Below are 21,658 nucleotides of genomic sequence, written 5' to 3' on the forward strand. Positions count from 1 at the left end.
AGAATCTTACACGGTTATTGCATTTGCCTTTGTGCTATTTTAACTAACAAAAATATTTAAAAGAGAGCTGTTTGATTTAGACCTTAGTTGGCAGGATTTTGCCCCAGGGTCAGCTGGCTCCACTGTTTCCAGGTTCTGCTGAGGAAGATAGTAATGTTAGTAGCCATATGTAGAGAGGACGCACTTCATGGTGGTCAGCAAGCAAAGAGACAGACTACATGGAGTCAGAGCCAAGATATTCTCCAAAAACACACCCTCAGGACTTACTTTTCCCAACCAAGTCCAATTTTCCTGAAATTCCACCAACTTATGAAATCAATAACACACTGACTTGTTGATGGAAGCCTTTGTGATCCAATCACCTTTGGGTGATTAGATCCACCAACATAACGACCACCAGGCCTTCCACACAGAAGTCTATTTTGGAGGAAACTGTATTCAAAACAGAGCCTCCACTTAATCCTTTTGAACTTTAGTCAGACAAGTTATTTTTCCTTTCTTCCCCTGCAACTAAAAGTCCTGTTGTTCATGAACTTGTAAATGTGAAAGGCAAGGGGTGGAAAGTCCTTCTCCTGTAGCTGTCACACTCAGCACTTATGAAGACTTTGCTCTCAGCTTGTGTGGCTTCCTTAAGGCTCTCCAGATGTGCATAGCCTGTTAAGGAGGGGGCTGTTATAGCACTCACACTCTAATGGCCCTAACTCTACACAGAACAGGACAAAGGCTCAGACAGAGATAGTCACGGAAGCTGTTGTTTGTCCAAAGGAGAAAGAGATGGCATTTGGTTCTGAAAGCCTGAAAAGGCCTCAGAGAGGGTTGCTAGTAAAACAGATTTCTAAAAATGGAGCATTAAGAGAAGACTCTCTAGCTTAGTCAACCTTCCTAATGCTGCAATCCTTTAATATCACTCCTCATGTCGGAGTGACCCCCAACTATAAAATTATTTTTGCTACTACTTCATAATGGTAATTTTGCTACTGTTATGAATCATAATGCAAATATCTGTGTCTTCCACTGGTCTTAGGTAACCTCTGGGAAGGGGTAGTTTGATTCCCAAAGGCATCATGACCCACAGGTGGAGAACCACTTCTCTAGTTATGGGTAAAAGTGATTTAAGACCGGATGGTTTCTTTTGCATCTGTTCAGTACAAATAGTAAAGTAAAAACATGTTGGGACCCGCCCTGAGCCCACAGGGCCTCTAGCACTGTGAAGTGTGTGTTTCCAGACACCAGCTGCTGGACAGAGGGCCAAACAGAAAAGGGAACAGCCAGCCGTGAAGCTCCTATCAGTGGGGAGAGATGGTCTCACCCAGGTTCAGAAGCAGAAGTAGCCATTGGTGGTCACTGTGGGCCTTTATTGGCTCACATGTTCACTCATTCTTGGATTCATTCATCTATGTGTTCACCAAATGCTTGCAAACACTCTGCTGGCCACAGGCCTGGGCGATTGGGCTTATGCTGTACTGATGCGCACTATGTCTTTAGTTGTGTTCCTTCTAAGAACACACACTGGCTGCTCTGTTCTCATGCAAGTTCCCCATCCCTGTATCAGACAAGGTTGTGGCGGTGTCCACCTACCCTGCTGCTTTAAAAGTTCATAGGTTTGGGAGACTTCAAAGAAGCATAATGAAGAAGAGGAAGGTCCGAGTGGACTGAATCTCCAGCGACTTATCTATAGAACACAGGTGACAGTGGTCACTATTCACTGTGGTTCTTAAGCAGATTCAATAAGATACTGTGTGTGTGATAAATAGCTTAGCCTGTATAGTATCTGGCACTCAGAGAACACTCCAAGCTAGCTCCCCACTTAGTTACCATCACCAACCGTCACTATCATCATCAGCCTCACCACCCTCACCACTGTCAGCATCCCTTTTCTTACCCTCATTGTGTGTGTGTGTGTGTGTGTGTGTGTGTGTGTGTGTGTGTGTGTGTGAAAGAAAAGTCATGTTTTTCTTTTTGTACTGTTTTACTCATTCCACAAGCTACTTATAGATAAGGGGTGAGCACCGTGCCAGAAATAGCGCAGGAATTAAGACTGTCTTTTATCCCTCAGTGCATGGCAGTCCTGTGATGAAAACAAATGGACTGGGTGCCCCTGAGTTCTGCCATGGATTCTGCCTGTAGTGATACGTTGTTCTGAAAATAGGTCTTGCATTCAAAGGCATTGAACTTGTCCAGACCTTGAAGCCAAGTTAATACACCTTGAGATCCTTCTAGACTATGCACTAAACCTGCTGTCCTACTGTGCGTGTACTCTGTCTGTTGAAATTTAACCTGCCTTTAAAAGAACAATGTAAACAACCTTACTATGCACAGCAAAGTTTTATAGTCTTCATGGCCCCTGCCCTAGAGTAATGTCTCTGTGTATGTGTGTGTTGTGGCAATCATTTGCTGAACGCAGCCAATGGGGTGGAAGCAACCTTAAAGCAAATATTCACCATAAATATTGGAAGCAAAATAGATATAGGCTATTGATAATGTCTGTTTGCAGTAGTGTTTGCCGTTCTGGGTCACTTGGGACTAGTAGGTAACGTTTTCCCTTGTCAAATTCTGTTAAAGATTTCTATCCCGTGCCGCATTTTCTGTGCTGTTCAATAAAGACAGAGAAAACCCCATTTTTTTTAAAAGGATAGACAAATATCAGGCACTTATACATATACACACATACAACAGACAGACCAGTAACCACGTGCAACAGAGAGAAGATACAAGGAGAGAAAGTTTAAATTTGGGCTCCATCTTGGTCAGATTATTCTGGAAGGAAGTACTTTCTTTTCATTTCTTAATGTGACATGGAAGCATTTTGGTGCTTCTGAACTTATCTTTAATGTGTTAACTGATACACCCGCCTTTGTTTGCTATGTGCGTAACATTGTTCAGTGGCTGTCTATAGTGCCCAGTATGGTTCCCATTGCCAAAGGCATCCTACAGGATTCCATATATGTGTCTAACTCCTCGGAGGCTCCACTCCAATGACAGAGGAGAGAGGCCTGTTTACATTCCCGCTAGAGCAGAAATTCACTGTGGCAAGACAACATTGCTAATGAAGTGAGCTTCAGATCACTCCTGACAGAGGCCCTGAGGTGTAGCTGCCAGTTAGAAAATAACAATTCTAACGCCAGCTGGGTGGTGGTGGGTGGCAGCCTCCATTTTTTTTTTCTCCTTGTTTCTAAGCTGTTGAGCAGCGAGTTGGAGAAATTTGAATTCTGAGACACCAGTTTGCATTTTTGACACTTGACACTGGTCTTAAAAGACCAGGGTCTGTGGTCACTGGATTCTATCCTCTACCAACCCCCTTAGAATTGTGGGGTTTTTTTTTTCAACTTCTGTTACCTTTCAATCACATGAGCACTAATTACAATATAAACATATTCACTATAAAAATTATTTTACCGGTGTTTTATTTCATTCCTTAGTCTGAGGCCTTATGAAATTCTTAGGCAAGTAGGTGGAATTAGAGAATGTCATCCTGAGTGAGGTGACCCAGTCACAAAAGAACACACATGATATGCACTCACTGATAAGCAGATATTAGCCCAGAAGTTTGGAATACCCAAGAAACAATTCACATATCAAATGATGTCGAAGAAGAAGGAAGGAGAGGTCCTGGGTCCTGGAGAGGCTCAGTACAGCAGTGTAGGGGAGTATCAAGACAGGGAAGTGGGAAGGGGGTGTTTGGGGAACAGGGGGAGGGAAGGGGGCTTGTGGGACTTTAAGGGGAGATACATGAAAGGGGAAATCATTTGAAATGTAAATAAAGAATATATCGAATAAAAAAAATAACATCCGGTTCCTGTAAATATCTGCATGCCGCACTCTGCCCTCTAAAGCTCCAAAATGGCCTGATGGAGAAAGAAGAAAACGAAAACAAAAGCAGCCGCAACAACAAAAAGAAAACCCACTCACACAATCTGAAAAGCTTAGATTCAGAAGAGTGACCCCCCCAAAGAGCAAACACTCCAATGTGACATTAAAAGACCATTCCTTACCAACATACTCTGCGGTTGAAATCTGCATCGCCAGCAGTTGTGTTCCCCCAGCCCCTCCCTGCCAAGATTTCCACTTGCTTATTTTCACAGTATCCGATTCCACGTGGGTCTTGAGAGTGGGAACATTTAATAATCCCCGACAGCTAATTAATCCTCACTGTGTAACAAACCCATCCTTTTTCCATTCTGAGAGGCTCAGCATCTTAAAAGCAAGACTATGAATCTGCCTTTTTTTTTTTTATAATGGAAGATGCTCTTTCAAACCCAATCACTTGTTACCCAAGGAGCCCAAGAGAAGAATGTCTCCCTGCTCAGCATCCTTATGTCCCCAAGATAATCATGATGATAATTAAGTAACACCCACTGGATGCATTCCTACCTAATGCCTCTGTTCATCCTCACAGCTCACAATGAGGAGGAGTGGACAGGTATTCGGGAAGGAAGCTGCTGGAATCTCGCATTTACTGAGTCTCTGCTAAACCACATGCACGCTGTACTCCTTGTTTGTAGCAAGCTGCCCCAGGAGCTCCGAGAGGGGAGCTCCGTGCCCAACTTGCAGGGTTATAAAAGAGACAGTGGTATACTTTGCTACTGGACCCTTAAATTTGATGCAGGCTCCAGGATAAAAAGCAATGTGTTCTTCCTGCCTTTCAGTTAACTTGTCCTTCCAGAGCTAAGACCGAAACCAAAGCCAGGGCTCCTGAATAAATAAATCGGGGCATTTGAAATGCTTTTCTCTCCTTGTGTGTGGTATAAGTACAGATGTATGCGCATGTTCACTTGCATGAGTACACATGTGTGTGTGAACACATGTATGTACACAGGCATGTATACATGTTCACATGTATGCATGTATGTGGAGGGCCAAAGCTCATTCCAAGGTGTCTTCCTTAGTCTCTGTCTACCTTCTTCATCAAGGCAGGGTCTCTCACTTGAACACTGAGCTCACGTGTAACTTGCACTAGGCTAGCTAACCAGCCACTCTGGGGACTCCCCGGGCTTTGCCTTCTGTGAGCTGGAATTACAGGCAGGCAGCCCAGCCCGTCTGGCATTTGTGTGGGAGATGAAGATCTCAATTCTGATTCTCACCCTTGTTGGCAAATACTTTATACACTGAGCTGTCTTCCCCGCCACTAAAATGCTACTCTTAGTAATTGGTGCCTTTCTTATCAGAGGTGCTCACAATACCACACATGCATACACACGCACATACACACGCACATACACACACACACACGTACAACACACAAGCATACGCATGCACATCCAGACACACTTGCTCGCTCGCTCACATTTTCACAGTCATTAAGTTTCCTAAGACAACATGGAGGAACAAGCCCCCTGAGTCCCAGTGCAGCTCTGTGCAACAAGCTCTTCCATCTTCCTCTCCCCTAGGCTCCCAGGGGCAATGGGCCCTTAGAGCCCTTTCTAGGCAACAGGATTAGTATTCAAGTGAATTAATCAGCCGTGGATAGAAGCCTGGTAGTAAGAAATCACCCTTAGCACTCTCTCCCAGTGGCATGAGCCTGGAGATATTGTGTGCCTCATTAGAGTTGGTTGACATTGCCCTAGGAACCTAGGCCAGGGTGACATTTGCCTTTAAACCTGTTATAAATAGACTCTCGAAGGTGTGAGCTCTCACGCTGTGACTTGTCATAATCCATTTTCTGAAAGAAGAGGGAGATAATATGAGTTGGGTTTTCTAATGGATTTCATCCAGACCTCCCTCACAGCTCATGGTTATAGTATTTAAATAACTATGATAAAAGCACAACTTTGTGGATGCATTCTGATTATTAGGTTCTGGCTTATCCCCACACCATTGACTCAGTACAGTTAGTCATCTTGCCAGGAAGCTTGTGTTATTTCCCAGGTCATCAGAAACCATAGACTTCCTGTCAGTTGTCACCCTGGTGCCACTTTGCCAAAGACTCTTTCCTGGAATGCGTAGTGAGAAATGGCACATGCCCCTTCCCGCTCACTCTTTGTGTCCTTCGCCTGATCTTTCCTCTTAGTGTTGAGCCTAACTTGATAAACCCTTTTGTCCATTGCCTGTCTTGCCTCACCCCTCAGAAGAACATGCACTCTATGGGAAGAGGGGTGGTAAAGGGGCCACAGTTGGAAGAGTACAGGCATGTGCTAGGCGTAGGTCACCATTTGTCAATAGAACAGATTACGCCAAAGCAGGGACTATGTTGAGAAAGCACGGCTTTTGCCCACTGTCTCCAGACTCTAAACTGGCCACGCTGGCACTCAGACCCTAGACTGACCCAAAATCTAATAGTGATTTCTTTCATTCCTTTTCTCAATGGCTTTTGCTCTCTAAGAAAATGATAATTTGCAGCCGTACTGCTGGGGAACTTCATCATTAATTTCCATCTCTCGGAAGTCCCTGTTAAGACTTCCTTAACTCATAAGCTTGTGTTTAGAGGCCTGAAGGCTCTGAAAGGGCTACTTCACTATTGGGTACCTTCACAGGGGCCAACCAACTCTATCCTGGATGGCTACTAAGTGTGTTCCTACTTCCGCCTCCTGCCTGCGATCAAATGCATCCACCTCTAAGCTCAATCACATATTCTTGAATCTGCAGAACTTAGTTTCCCCTTAATGTGACCGTGATGTTCACAAATCGTAGCAATGGCTATTCAGACAGCCCCAGGCCAGAGCCTCACAGCCACGACCCTCCACCAGCAACTTCCTGAGAGTTATCTATCACTCACAGATTTTCATTCCTTTCCTCCATTTTCAATGAAACTACAAATTTAACCACCTGATCTGTTTTTAAGAGAGCTGATTAGACATGCCAGCAGTTTAAGCTGATGAATAATAACTGCACTTACTCAGCCTTTTATCAAGACAGGCTTGGGGCTAAGCAGTTTTTATGTATATTTTACAACTCTTTCCTTCTCGTAATCCTATGACTTAGACATTGCACCCATTTTAGTGATTTGTAAACTGAGGTACAGAAAGGTGAGTGCTGGGTTGATAGTTCAAAGAGAGTAAGAAATAGACTGACAAGCAGAGTGCAGATTTGTGTGCGCTGGAATCTTGTCTTTCATGAGATGAGAACTGGTTTGGCTTAAGTCCTTGATTTATACAAGGATGAGAACTTTTTGAATGTTGGATGTATGCTAGGCACCATACAAACGAGCTCCTCTAAAAAGGCAGTCTCAGAAAGACAAACAAGCCACTCTGTCCCCACAGTACAGAGGAGACAAGTTGCCTGTGGAATCAGTTTAAGCCACGGCTCTCAGAATGCAGTGCGCTTCACGGGCACCCGGCATACTTTTTAGAAACATTCACCGGACCGCATCACAAGGAATTCTCGTCTTGACAACTTGGATAATACTCTCCCTAGGCAACTCGTGAGGAACCCTGGCACACACTTCCAGAAGGACTGACAGAAGCTCTGTGTTACTTCTCGGTGACTGAGAGTAACACATAAGGTTGCCAGGGCAGCTCAGGGGACGCATAGAATGGAGGCCGTGCAGGGTGAGGTTGGGATTTCCCAGATCAGTCTCCAGGGCTACGCCAGCTTTGATGCTTTGGGCGGTGTACCTGGGATGAAGGAGAAGATACGCTGTGGGGTGTGGATGACAAGAGCCCAGTTCCCCAGAAGAGGAAGCAGCGGGGTCAGTCCCAGGGCAAGCAATTGGTTGAGTCCAGCCTGGCTTTGACTACCCCTAATTTTAATTTGGGGTTTATGCTTTAATAACCAAGGCCTCTTAGGACATAGAAATAGCCTTCCTCTGACCATTTTTAATTTTTTTTTAAACTTCATTTTCTGATTTATGGCTGCACTGGGTGCTTGATATACAATCTTTTCACGGCTTCATCTTTCCTGATATTTGTTGAAAATAACAATGGAGTTTTAGCTTCTGCGGTGAAAAATCAATCAAGTCTGTTTCATATTCACAGGCTGGCAATGGCCCCCAATGGCCCCCCTGGATTAGATTAACTTGGTGAATGTGTCACTCTGCCGTGGGTAATTTCTCATCCCGAGCTCCGTCTTCCCCCTCCTACCTCTGCGGGCGGATATTGAGAGCTCTCATTGATTGACTGCCCCAAAAGTGAATACTGGCATGTGATGTGTGTAACACAGCGGGACGCACATATTCTGTGTTTATGAAAAATAAATAATAATTTCTGTTATCATTATTGATTGTTGCCATTATCTGATTGTATCTGTCTGTGTCGTGGAGTTTCAGTCATGGGATCAGAGAACACTCTACGGGACCCCAGGCAGCTAGGCAGCAGACAAACCTCCATGTCTGGACTTGTTTAGCCTTTTAGGAGTGAGAATTGTGAGTATTTTTATTCTTCGTGTTAGCTGATTCCTTTGCCTAATAGCCAGGAAGACAATAGTAGTTGTGTTCAATGGTAGCCAAGTGAACTAATTCACTTAGAATTCTTTTTTTTTTCCACAGTTCATTTTTTTTCTATTTTTTTTTTGTCTTTTTTTTTATTTGATATAATTTATTTACATTTCAAATGATTTCCCCTTTTCTAGCCCCCCCCACTCCCCGAAAGTCCCGTAAGCCCCCTTCTCTTCCCCTGTCCTCCCTCCCACCCCTTCCCAGTTCCCCGTTCTGGTTTTGCCAAATACTGTTTCACTGAGTCTTTCCAGAACCAGGGACCACTCCTGCTTTCTTCTTGTATCTCATTTGATGTGTGGATTATGTTTTGGGTATTCCAGTTTTCTAGGTTAATAACCACTTATTAGTGAGTGCATACCATGATTCACCTTTTGAGTCTGGGTTACCTCACTTAGTATGATGTTCTCTAGCTCCATCCATTTGCCTAAGAATTTCATGAATTCATTGTTTCTAATGGCTGAATAGTACTCCATTGTGTAGATATACCACATTTTTTGTATCCACTCTTCTGTTGAGGGATACCTGGGTTCTTTCCAGCATCTGGCAATTATAAATAGGGCTGCTATGAGCATAGTAGAGCATGTATCCTTATTACATGGTGGGGAATCCTCTGGGTATATGCCCAGGAGTGGTATAGCAGGATCTTCTGGAAGTGAGGTGCCCAGTTTTCGGAGGAACCGCCAGACTGCTTTCCAGAGTGGTTGTACCAATTTGCAACCCCACCAGCAGTGGAGGAGTGTTCCTCTTTCTCCGCACCCTCTCCAACACCTGCTGTCTCCTAAATTTTTAATCTTAGCCATTCTGACTGGTGTAAGATGAAATCTTAGGGTTGTTTTGATTTGCATTTCCCTAATGACTAATGAAGTGGAGCATTTTTTAAGATGCTTCTCCGCCATCCGAAGTTCTTCAGGTGAGAATTCTTTGTTTAACTCTGTACCCCATTTTTTAATAGGGTTGTTCGGTTTTCTGGAGTCTAACTTCTTGAGTTCTTTATATATATTGGATATTAGCCCTCTATCTGATGTAGGATTGGTGAAGATCTTTTCCCAATTTGTTGGTTGCCGATCTGTCCTCTTGATGGTGTCCTTTGCCTTACAGAAACTCTGTAACCTTATGAGGTCCCATTTGTCAATTCTTGCTCTTAGAGCATACGCTATTGGTGTTCTGTTCAGAAACTTTCTCCCTGTACCGATGTCCTCAAGGGTCTTCCCCAGTTTCTTTTCTATTAGCTTCAGAGTGTCTGGCTTTATGTGGAGGTCCTTGATCCATTTGGATTTGAGCTTAGTACAAGGAGACAAGGATGGATCAATTCGCATTCTTCTGCATGCTGACCTCCAGTTGAACCAGCACCATTTGTTGAAAAGGCTATCTTTTTTCCATTGGATGTTTTCAGCCTCTTTGTCGAGGATCAAGTGGCCATAGGTGTGTGGGTTCATTTCTGGATCTTCAATCCTGTTCCATTGATCCTCCTGCCTGTCACTGTACCAATACCATGCAGTTTTTAACACTATTGCTCTGTAGTATTGCTTGAGGTCAGGGATACTGATTCCCCCAGATTTTCTTTTGTTGCTGAGAATAGTTTTAGCTATCCTGGGTTTTTTGTTGTTCCAGATGAATTTGATAATTGCTCTTTCTAACTCTGTGAAGAATTGAGTTGGGATTTTGATGGGTATTGCATTGAATCTGTATAGTGCTTTAGGCAAAATGGCCATTTTAACTATATTGATTCTACCGATCCATGAGCATGGGAGGTTTTCCCATTTTTTGAGGTCTTCTTCCATTTCCTTCTTCAGAGTCTTGAAGTTCTTGCCATACAGATCTTTCGCATGTTTGGTAAGAGTCACCCCAAGATACTTTATACTGTTTGTGGCTATTGTGAAGGGGGTCATTTCCCTAATTTCTTTCTCAGCCTGCTTATCTTTTGAGTATAGGAAGGCCACTGATTTGCTTGAGTTGATTTTGTAACCTGCCACTTTGCTGAAGTTGTTTATCAGCTGTAGGAGCTCTCTAGTGGAGTTCTTTGGGTCACTTAGGTAGACGATCATGTCGTCTGCAAATAATGATAGTTTGACTTCCTCCTTTCCAATTTGTATCCCTTTGACCTCCTTATGTTGTCGAATTGCCCGAGCTAGTACCTCAAGTACAATATTGAAAAGATAAGGAGAAAGGGGGCAACCTTGTCTGGTCCCTGATTTCAGTGGGATTGCTTCAAGTTTCTCTCCGTTTAGTTTGATGCTGGCTACCGGTTTGCTGTATATTGCTTTTACTATGTTTAGGTATGGGCCTTGAATTCCTGTTCTCTCCAAGACTTTAAGCATGAAAGGATGCTGAATTTTGTCAAATGCTTTTTCAGCATCCAATGAAATGACCATGTGGTTTTGTTCTTTGAGTTTGTTTATGTAGTGGATTGTATTGATGGATTTCCGTATATTGAACCAACCCTGCATTCCCGGGATAAAGCCTACTTGATCATGGTGGATGATCGTTTTGATGTGTTCTTGGATTCGGTTGGCAAGAATTTTGTTGAGTATTTTTGCATCGATGTTCATAAGGGAAATTGGTCTGAAGTTCTCTTTCTTTGTTGGATCTTTGTGTGGCTTTGGTATCAGCGTAATTGTGGCTTCGTAGAAGGAATTGGGTAGTGTTCCTTCTGTTTCTATTTTGTGGAATAGTTTGAAGAGTATTGGTGTTAACTCTTCTTTGAAGGTCTGGTAGAATTCTGCACTGAAACCATCTGGTCCTGTGCTTTTTTTGGTTGGAAGACTTTCTATGACTCCTTCTATTTCTTTAGGCTTTATGGGACTGTTTAGATGGTCTAGTTGGTCCTGATTTAATTTTGGTATTTGGTATCTGTCAAGGAAATTGTCCATTTCCTCCAGATTCTCCAGTTGTGTTGAGTACAGGCTCTTGTAGTAGGATCTGATGATTTTTTGGATTTCCTCAGTTTCCGTTGTTATGTCTCCTTTTTCATTTCTAAGTTTGTTAATTTGGATACTTTCTCTGTGCCCTTTGGTCAGTCTGGCTAAGGGTTTATCTATCTTGTTGATTTTCTCAAAGAACCAGCTCCTAGTTTTGTTGATTTTTTGTATGGTTCTCTTTGTTTCTACTTGATTGATTTCGGCCCTGAGTTTGATGATTTCCTGCCTTCTACTCCTCCTGGGTGAAATAGCTTCTTTTTGTTCTAGGGCTTTCAGGTGTGTCATTAAGTTGGTAATGTATGCTCTCTCCATTTTCTTTTTGGAGGCACTCAGGGCTATGAGTTTTCCTCTTAGCACTGCTTTCATTGTGTCCCATAGATTTGGGTATGTTGTGTTTTCATTTTCATTGTGTTCTAAAAAGTCTTTAATTTCTTTCTTTATTTCTTCCTTGACCAAGGTGTCATTGAGTAGAGTATTGTTCAATTTCCACGTGTATGTGGGTTTTCTGTTGTTTCTGTTGCTATTGAAGACCACTTTTATTCCATAGTGATCAGATAGGAGGCATGGGATTAGTTCTATCTTTTTATATTTGTTGAGGTCTGTCTTGTGACCAATTATATGGTCGATTTTGGAGAAGGTACCATGAGGTGCTGAAAAAAAGGTATATTCTTTTGTTTTAGGATAGAATGTTCTATATATATCAGTTAAGTCTAATTGGTCCAAAGCTTCAATTAGTTTCATTGTGTCCTTGTTTAGTTTCTGTTTTCCTGATCGGTCCATTGAGGAAAGTGCAGTGTTGAAGTCACCCACAATTATTGTGTTAGGTGTAATGTGTGCTTTGAGTTTTAATAAAGTTTCTTTTATGAAAGAGGGTGCCCTTGCATTTGGAGCATAGATGTTCAGGATTGAGAGTTCTTCTTGTTGTATTTTTCCTTTGACCAGCAAGAAGTGTCCCTCAGAGTCTCTTTTGATGACTTTGGGTTGAAAGTCAATTTTATCTGATATTAAAATGGCTACTCCAGCTTGTTTCCTGAGACCATTTGCTTGTAAAATTGTCTTCCAGCCTTTTACTCTAAGGTAGTGTTTGTCTTTGACCCTGAGGTGTGTTTCCTGTAAGCAGCAAAATGTAGGGTCCTGTTTACGTATCCAGTCAGTTAGTCTGTGTCTTTTTATTGGGGCATTGAGTCCATTGATGTTAAGAGATATTAAGGAATAGTGATTGTTACTTCCTATCATTTTTGACGTTATTTTTTAAATTTGATTGCTTAACTTCTTTTGGGTTTGATGAAAGGTTACTATCTTGCTTTTTTCAGGGTGGAGTTTCCCTCCTTGTATTGGTGTTGTCCTCCTATTATCCTTTTTAGGGCTGGGTTTGTGGATAGATATTGGGTGAACTTGGTTTTGTCGTGAAATATCTTAGTTTCTCCATCTATGGTGATTGAGAGTTTTGCTGGATATAGTAGTTTTGGTTGGCATTTGTGTTCTCTTAGAGTCTGCATGAGATCTGCCCAGGACCTTCTAGCCTTCATAGTCTCAGGTGAAAAGTCTGCTGTGATTCTGATAGGTCTTCCTTTATATGTTACTTGGCCTTTTTCTCTTACTGCCTTTAGTATTCTTTCTTTGTTTAGAACATTTGGTGTTTTGATTATTATGTGACGGGAAGTATTTCTGTTCTGGTCCAGTCTGTTTGGAGTTCTGTAGGCTTCTTGTATATTCATGGGCATCTCTCTCTTTAGGTTAGGGAAGTTTTCTTCCATAATTTTATTGAAGATATTTGCTGGCCCTTTAAGTTGTAAATCTTCACTCTCATCTATGCCTATAATCCTTAGGTTTGGTCTTCTCATTGTGTCCTGGATTTCCTGGATATTTTGGGTTACAAGCTTTTTGCACTTTGCATTTTCTTTAACTGTTGAGTCCATGGTTTCTATGGAATCTTCAGCATCTGAGATTCTTTCTTCTATCTCTTGTATTCTGTTGTTGATATTTGCATCTCTGTCCCCTGATTTCTTCCCAAGGCTTTCTATCTCCAAAGTTGTCTCCCTTTGAGTTTTCTTAGTTGTTTCTACTTCTGATTTTAGATCCTGGATGGTTTTGCTTAGCTCCTTCCCTTGCATGTTTGTGTTTTCCTGTAATTCTTTAAGAGATTTTTGTGTTTCCTCTTTCATGAGCTCAGCCTGTTGACCAAAGTTCTCCTGTATTTCTTTAAGAGATTTTTGTGTTTCGTCTTTCATGACCTCAGCCTGTTGAGCAAAGTTCTCCTGTATTTCTTTAAGTGTTTTTTGCATTTCCTCCTTGTTGGCTTTTGTATTCTCCTGGATTTCTTTCAATGATTTTTGTGTTTCCCTTGCAAGGGCTTCTAACTTTTGATCCATTTTCTCCTCAATGTCCTTCATGTGTTCCTGTACCAGCATCATGACCAGTGATTTTAAATCCAAATCTTGTTTTACTGGTGTGATGGGGTATCCAGGACTTGCTGGTAGAGGAGAATTTGGTTCAGATGTTGCCATATTGCCTTGATTTCTGTTAGTGACGTTTCTGCGTTTGCCTTTTGCCATCTAGCTCTCACTGGTGTTACTTGGTCTTGTCAGTGCTGGACTCACCAGTGCAAGCTGCCCCTTCCCCGTTGGCCTCTGGTGCACAGCTTACACTCTGCACTGCCTATAGACAGGGTGCTGTTGTCCAGGCTGTTCAGATCCCGAAGCAGGCACCTGAAGGCTCCCGCTGGGGCCCGCAGGATTTATTGGAGCACACCGACTTCTCCCAGTTGGCCGCCCGGAAGCCCCCACTAGCCTCTTGAGGGACCTGGAGATGTGGCGGCCACCCAGGCTGATCTGAGGCGGAGAGAGTTGAGCTGGGGGCTTCTGCCTGAGACCTTGCCCCAGATTGTGTCTGTGGACCAGGTGGAACCAGTGTGCACCCCCAGGGAGCTCCGAAGGTGAATGTTGCTGTGACCTCCCCTGTGCTCCGCTCACTCCGCTGGGCAGCCGATTTCCCCAACCGGGCTGGCGCACACTAGGTTAGCCTTGTCGCCTGGGCCCTGAGTCCAGGCAAACGCCTGGGAGGCCAAGGTCCGAGCAAAGTTCCCCTAGGGCTATGTCTGTTATTTGGGTCCGCCAGGTGACCCGGATGGCGGGCGTGCGCGTCCGCGCTCCGCGAAAGCACCGGGAGAGTCTGTTGTGCTAATAACCTCCTGGGCTGGTTGACACACAGATGGCCCACCAAGCCGCCCAGTTCTTGGGGTCAGTCCTGTGCCTTTTGGGGCCTAGACCCCCGTTTTGTTAGCCTCAGGCTACGCTTGTTAGCAGTCTCTGCCCTCCCGAGCACTCTGGCTCCTGTAGGCAAAATGGCGGCGCGTGCACCGGCCGGGGCAAAAAAAAAAAAAAAAAAAAAAAACTCCTGGCTGGGTTGGCGCCCCGATGGCCACTCGAACAGCCCAGGGCCTGGGTGCAGGCCAACGCCCGTCTGGCTCAGACCCCTGCGGTGTTGGGCCTAGGATTATGTTTGTGTACCTCAGTCTGACCGATCTCTGGAGCCCGGGATCAAGATGGCGGTGAGTCTCTCCTGACTGGCGGGCAGCCGAGTTCTGAAGTGGCTTCCGTGCAGCGAAAGGCTCCGCAGAACCGCAGTTGCTTGCCGCCCGGCTGGTCAGCGAAGGTCAGTGGTCGTGGGCGCAGGGCCTAACTGGACCCTGTGTCGCCTTGGTTCCACCGCTGATGGCCCTTCAGCTGGAGCAGCCACTGCCTCATTTTTTTATTGATATATTTTTATATACATTTCAAATGATTTCCCCTTTTCTGGATCCCCACTCTCCGCAAGTTCCATAAGCCCTCTTCTGTCCCCCTGTTCTTCCATCCACCCCTTCCCATTTCCCTGTTCTGGAATTCCCCTATACTCTTGCACTGAATCTTTCCAGAACCAGGGGCCACTCCTAATTCACTTAGAATTCTTAAAGCAGCTAATACTTAGCAAACATCTGCCGTGCACCAGAGGCGCTTGACATAATTGAATCTTCCACATAAACCTGTAATATGGGGGACCAGTGTGACCCCCATTTTTAGGGGCATGGCACCTGAAACTGTAAAGATTAGGAAACTTGCCTAACAGAGGTTAATGATTGTCGGCGCTTATACTCAAATCCCTGTCTTTCTAATTCCAAACTTCATCTTGCTACCCTGCCCCTTATTAAGACTAAATGTTTGATATGCGCACTGATATTGAGGTTTGAGCCCAAATCCAGGCAAGTGAGCTGGGGTGAGAGAGCAACTTGCCATCTAGGCCGTAGAGGCTGCTGGCATGGACAAAGGTGGGTTTGTTGCTCTGCAGGAACGTAAGAAGGTAGGGTACCTCAAGCCAGGCCATGGTATAAAACATCTAGTCATCAGTCAGAAAGTGCCCATGCTCCACCCCACCCCCAAGCATGCTCCTTGCAACACACACACACACACACACACACACACACACTTAGCCAGCTACTCAGAAACTTCAGGAAAGGGATCAAGGCACTTACCCATGTCTATCCGCTATGACCCAGAGAGTAGTGTTCACAGCCATTGGCATAGAGCCTCGAAGATCTATTTGAAACTGGAGTGTCTCTGATGATTTTCAGTTGTTCCTTCTGACTCTCGAGGTCTGTACAGACTGATATGAAGGCAAATTCTGTCAAAATAGGGTTGCCTTGACACCGAGGGAGAAATTTGATTTAGATTGATTTGTTGTGACGCTCGCTATGGTTGACTCTAGCTGTTTCTTAATCTTGTTAAGCAAGTTTCTCCCTCTTTCGTTCTACTCAAGTTGTGGGGGCAGCCACCTCATGCTCAGTGCTCCATTCCAATAGTGACTACTGAAGACATCTATTAAGCATGTACCTTCTGACAGACAGATTATAAGCACATTTCATTGTACCCCAACACTAAGCCCATGAAGTGGATAATTCTTTGATGCCCATGTTACAAATGTGGCACTTAATTAGTAATCCTGAAGCAACCTGCCCACACCTACAGCTACCATGTGGCAGGGTTGTATTTTTAACCTGTTCAATCTGACTCTAAAGCCACTATCCTGTATAAGAGTCACCAGGAAAGGGTAACTCTTTGACTAACTGGCAGCCATGATCTATAACATGGGAAGGGCAGTATATTCTTGCACATGTCAGGATGATAAAATAGGAAATTGGTGATCTACCACAATCAGAGCGCAGTCCCTGACAATGTCAAATTATCTCTCATCCCAGAGATATACTTCTGGTATGCTGCATTTAGCATACTGCAATTAGATTCAACATAGCAATATAAACAGAATCCTATACCTGACTTAGGATCAAGTTATCAGTGTATCTTGAGCACCAGCCCTTTAGAATTGCCTAATCCTCAACAGGAGAAAGTTGGTGAAATATCCACTAGTGTCAGATAAGGATTGCACTTGACCAAAACAAAAAGGTGTTAAGTGTCATTTATCTTGAGACACAGTGGTCAGGGTTCAGTCATGATTCCAGGTTTTGAAGGGCTCTTCCCCTTTATCTTTGGTTACTCTGTGACCTGAATTCAGGGATGGGCTGTGGGAAGGGCTGACCTAATCCTGAGTACAGGCACCCTGATGGTCTTTTTCAGGCTTTGCAAACATAGATAGTGTCACCATTTCAACCCTCGTTCACACTGCCCCAGAGAAGTGTTCCTGCCATCTTTCATCTAAGTAATTTCAGGTTGTACTTGCAAAAGTAAGTAGAAACTCAGGTATAGCTGGATGATGAAAGTGTGAAAGATTGTCTAGGTCTTTGAAATGGGTATACAAATGTGTGAATATGCTCATGGTTCAACGTACCCTAGAATGTTAATAGACCTAACTTAGATTTGTTTTCCAAATTGCCTTCCTTAGCAGATCAAATGTGTGTGTCAGACTCCCCTTTACTACCAAGTTATACTAAGAAATTAATTTGAAATCACAAGAGGGTTTCTAGGTCCTCTGCTCATTATACATAAGATCTTTGTAGAAAATAATTAACACAAATGGATTTAGAATTAAGCCCAACAGAGGACATGATCACTTTGATCTTAGGACATTGCCAACCAAGCACGAGCTGATGCATTGATGTAAGCATTTTAAATACCAGTCCTCTCCAGACAGCCAAGATTTTGAAATGCATCCCTGCGGGGTTGTGGATGTGAAGATACTGTCTTTTCTTTGATGCATAAAACAAGAAACCAGTTGGAGAAAAACCTATATATAGGATAGTTTTATATTTAAAAAATTTTTTTTCAACCTAAAAAAAAAATATAGAATTCATTGGTTTCTTTAGAATGGTTGAACCACAGGAAAAAAAAAAACCATTCCCCCTAGAAGGTGTTTCCTGGAGCTGGTGTTTAATGCTTTCCTCTTTACTATAGAAATAAGTGTCCAAAGCTACCAAAAACATGCTCGCAAATACATTTTGCTAGAGTAATGTAGGAAGCCATAATTTAAGTATATTTAAACAAATCCATTTTCAGAGTTTCTGTGAAACTTCAAGAGATTAATATGTACTCTCTAGAAAGAATGTGAAGTGAAACATGTTTCCATCAAACCTACTTGTCCATAGGAAACTTTTCCTCGGTTTAGGAAATAATACAGTTTATAATAGTCAACTAAAAATGTCATCCGTGGCCGATGCAGTTAGAATGAGAATCACCTGTGACACTAGGCCACCCATCTGTTACTCTGACACTCCTCTTTTCCATAGCAAGACTTAGTTCATGAAGCCAGCCACTGACTTTGGGTTCAGACCCTTTGATCTTATAATGAACCACTAAACTAATCTATTTTGGAGGCAGTGCAGCAATGAACCTCACTTTGGAAAGTGCTGGCTGAAAAAGTTGGGTCCATGAACAGGAGTTCACCCCTCCCAGTCAGAGTCACTTGGTAGAACTTCCTCCTAGTCAACTGAGAACTTGCTTCCACCTGACACCATGCCAAGCAGGCACTGTGCCCACATTTATTCTTTACTATAACCCCATGTCAGGATTGAGGAAACTATCTCCAAGATGGAGCAGTGACTCATATAAGGTAACTCCACTAGCAAGTGCAAATCCATTACATCCACTAACTTTCAGGCTTCAGCTCCCTTACCCTTGACCTCCATGTTAGCTAGACTCCCAAAGGCAGTGGCTTCTCCTGCTATAGCCAAATCATATCTAGCCTATGTCCAAAGACTTCTTGAAACAGAAATTCCACATTAGGTCATGAAAACACCTCCATCTTATATATTCTATCTAATCTGCTATAGATATATGAAGCTTTCAAGTCTCCATACAAAGTATACGTATGTGTATGTGTATGTATATATGTATATGATTCTCACTCTAATGAGTCTTAGATCTCATGAGTTTGGAACATATCTTTTAAAATAATGGAAAAAAATGTGTCCTTGCATGTCACTACAGCAAAGCCTGTTGTAAACTTAGAAATGACCTGTCCCATCATGGTGCCATAACCAGGTAGACAAACACTAGAAAGAAAGAAGCAGAAGGATCTAGAGTCCAAGGCCAACCTACAGGGGTGCTTGGCTGCTGAAGTAGCTCAGTTGTAGAAGGCTTGTCTGGCATGTGAACAGCCCAAGGTTTGAATCAAGCACCTCACAAAACCAGGCGTGGTAGAACATGGCTGTGGTCCCAGAACTAAGTAGGAGAATCAGAAGGCTCAAAGTCATTTTTACTACATATCAAGTTCAATGCCAGCCTAGACTGCATGAGACCCTGCCTAAAGAAGAGAGGAGTGGGAGGGGAGGGGAGTGGTGAAAATGAGTTCCCGTCCATGCTTTCTTCTCTGCCCCTTAACCCCACCTACTCTTCTTTCCAGGACCTTGGAGTTCTGCAACATACTTAAATAAATAGAATTATCTGTTTAACTCCAAAATATCTAAACACAAGGTGAAGAGTTCACACCGCGATCTCAGGTGGTTAGACTCAGAGGTGGAAGTGATGTCACAGCTCCAGGTTTGATTGCTAGCATCGCTTCCGACAGGAAGACCTTAGAACAGACAGGCCCACAGATGACTGCGACAGCCACACCCATCACTAAGAACACAGGCCATGGGTGTTTCTCGCTTATACACTTTTAATTAACTCTGCAGGCACTTGCTGAATACCAACTATGAGCCATGCACTCTGTAACGCGACATTGAAATAACACCCACAGAAGGAGTGGTCCCTACCTTCTAACTTTGCAATCTCTTAGTGAATGGGAACTAAATCACTTTGAGTATAAACTAGTACTATAACAGGAGATACAGAGGGGAGGTACATGGCACGTAAGAGAGAGAGTGATGGAGAATCCGATCCCCCCAGGGAACTCACAGAACAATTTCCTGGACAAAATACTTGAGCTGTAGCAGTACACAGGTTAGGAGACAGGAAGAGCCATCAAAACAAGAGATATGCAGAAGGTCAAGGTCACCCATGGGGGTCATCATAGCACAGTGTGGGTCGGAGGAGGGTGACAGGATCGCCAGACATGTATGGAGAGGAGGTGGTGCCACCAAGGCTACACCAAGCACCACAAGCTTCGTTAAGGACGCTGCTCAGTCCTGGCTTTTACTCTCTGCTCTGCCTGGGTTGTTCTTTTGGAACAGCCTTTCTTTGCTTGGGTGACTAAATAGTCTGTACCCCAAGACACATATACCAAGCTGCATGAGTAGTTGGTAACAGAGTTTAAATTCAGGAAGCAAGTGCCATTTGTCAGTTAGGCCATGTTGCCCTCTAGCCCCTGACTGCCACTCTTTTGATACATGCTAGGACATGGCCTTCACCTCCCTCCTCTAGTACCAAGGTGTCCTCGCCACAAGGTGAACCCGTCTATGAATGATTAAATTGTTTGGAGGGTCATAGACTCTGACAGCTCCCTATTACACAAAGGAAAAGATAAGCTTCCGATTAGTCCTGGGAATGGAAGAAGTCAAGATGGAGTGCACCTGTCAGAGCTGCTTACAACATATAAATCATTACCTCCATCTTCCATGCAGGCTGGTGCTGGAGAGAGAAAGAAATGACTGGGGTTGGTTAGGAGTGCAGCACCCTGGGACGAGCTTCTACTTAGCTTCAAAGACAGATTTGCTCTGCTATCCATGCAAAGAAATCAGAACTCCACACCCAGAGGAATGACAGAGACAAATACCCATGGGTTCCTGGAAGGGACCATTTGTTTCCCAGGCATTTGCCAACATCTTCTAAGGTAACAAAAGAGGCCAACGGAAGGTCCTCAGACTCCAAGAGGCAGCATGCTGAGGAAGACACCTGCTATATATCTGACCCTGAGTGTTCCGCATTGCATCATCAACCTAACAATCATAGTTGTTATTCTTGCCTTTATTCCTTTCATTCACAGGCATAAATTCTGAGATGAGGCAAACATAGTCTGCTTGCCTCACAGTCTAGGACATCAGGGTATTTCTAGGCACACACTAACGTCATAAAACTTAGAAAGAAAAAGTTAAGGACAGCAAGTCAAAATTAATGAAGTTTTTTGTTGTTGTTGTTGTTGTTGTTGTTGTTGTTTTACAATTTAAAGTTGGGTCTGGATTGATGGCTCAGCAGTTAAGAGAACTTGCTGCTCATTCAGAAGACCTGGGTTCAGTTCCCAGCACCCCACAAGATGACTTACAACCACCTGAACCTCCAGTTTCAGGGGGTCTGATACCCTCTTCTCATCTCAGAATGCATATACATGGCATACATAAATTCAAGTAAACACACACACACACACACACACACACGCATGAATATAAATAATAAATAAATAATTTTTGAAGAAAACTCAAGTTGATTAGATGGTATAATTATCAAATGCTCTTTGCACTGTGTATTATACCAAATACCAAGTACCTTGCTGGAGGTCAAATCCTAGAAGATTCCAGCTAGAGAAGGACCAGCACTGAATAGCCTCTTGTTTGTACAGAAAGGCTAAGAGACACTGAGTCTTGTGCTGTTTCTGGAGTGTTTGGAACAAACGAACGAAGCTGGAGGGAAGAAGTTTATCTCTGGCTCTTACAAGCTTTCTGCCCTCTCTTTCCCAATGTCCCCTAAGTTTTCAGTATAAAAGTTTATGTTGTAGGTGTGACACCTGGAGCTGATCATCTCAGTCATTCTCTGTAAGAATGAATGAGGTGGCAACAGGAGGTCAACCCATCTGAGTCTCTGAAGAATGTTGAGATGAGTGGGTCCCCCTCCAACCCATAATGCCCAGTTTCGCAAGAACCTTTAAGTTCCCTCTGAGACAGGAGAGGCCTTCTGAGGAATGACTTCCTCAGAAGCTGCAGTCACATCTCTGTGTCTCTGTGAGAGACCCTGGGGTGGAGGCAGGAACAGGAACCTGAGAGAAGCTGTTAAAAGTCCCTCGGGACTCTTGG

The 21,658-nt window shown here is 43.6% G+C and overlaps 1 protein-coding gene across 1 annotated transcript in view; it reads left to right on the forward strand.

Annotated features, from left to right (window-relative positions):
* The window catches only part of Ppp2r2b (protein phosphatase 2 regulatory subunit Bbeta), a 268,521-nt gene that overhangs the window by 172,055 nt on the left and 74,808 nt on the right, over positions 1-21,658 (forward strand). The gene's annotated exons all lie outside the window — the stretch shown is intronic.

This window comes from Apodemus sylvaticus, chromosome 13 (assembly GCF_947179515.1).
Source record: "Apodemus sylvaticus chromosome 13, mApoSyl1.1, whole genome shotgun sequence".
Lineage (NCBI taxonomy): Eukaryota > Metazoa > Chordata > Mammalia > Rodentia > Muridae > Apodemus > Apodemus sylvaticus.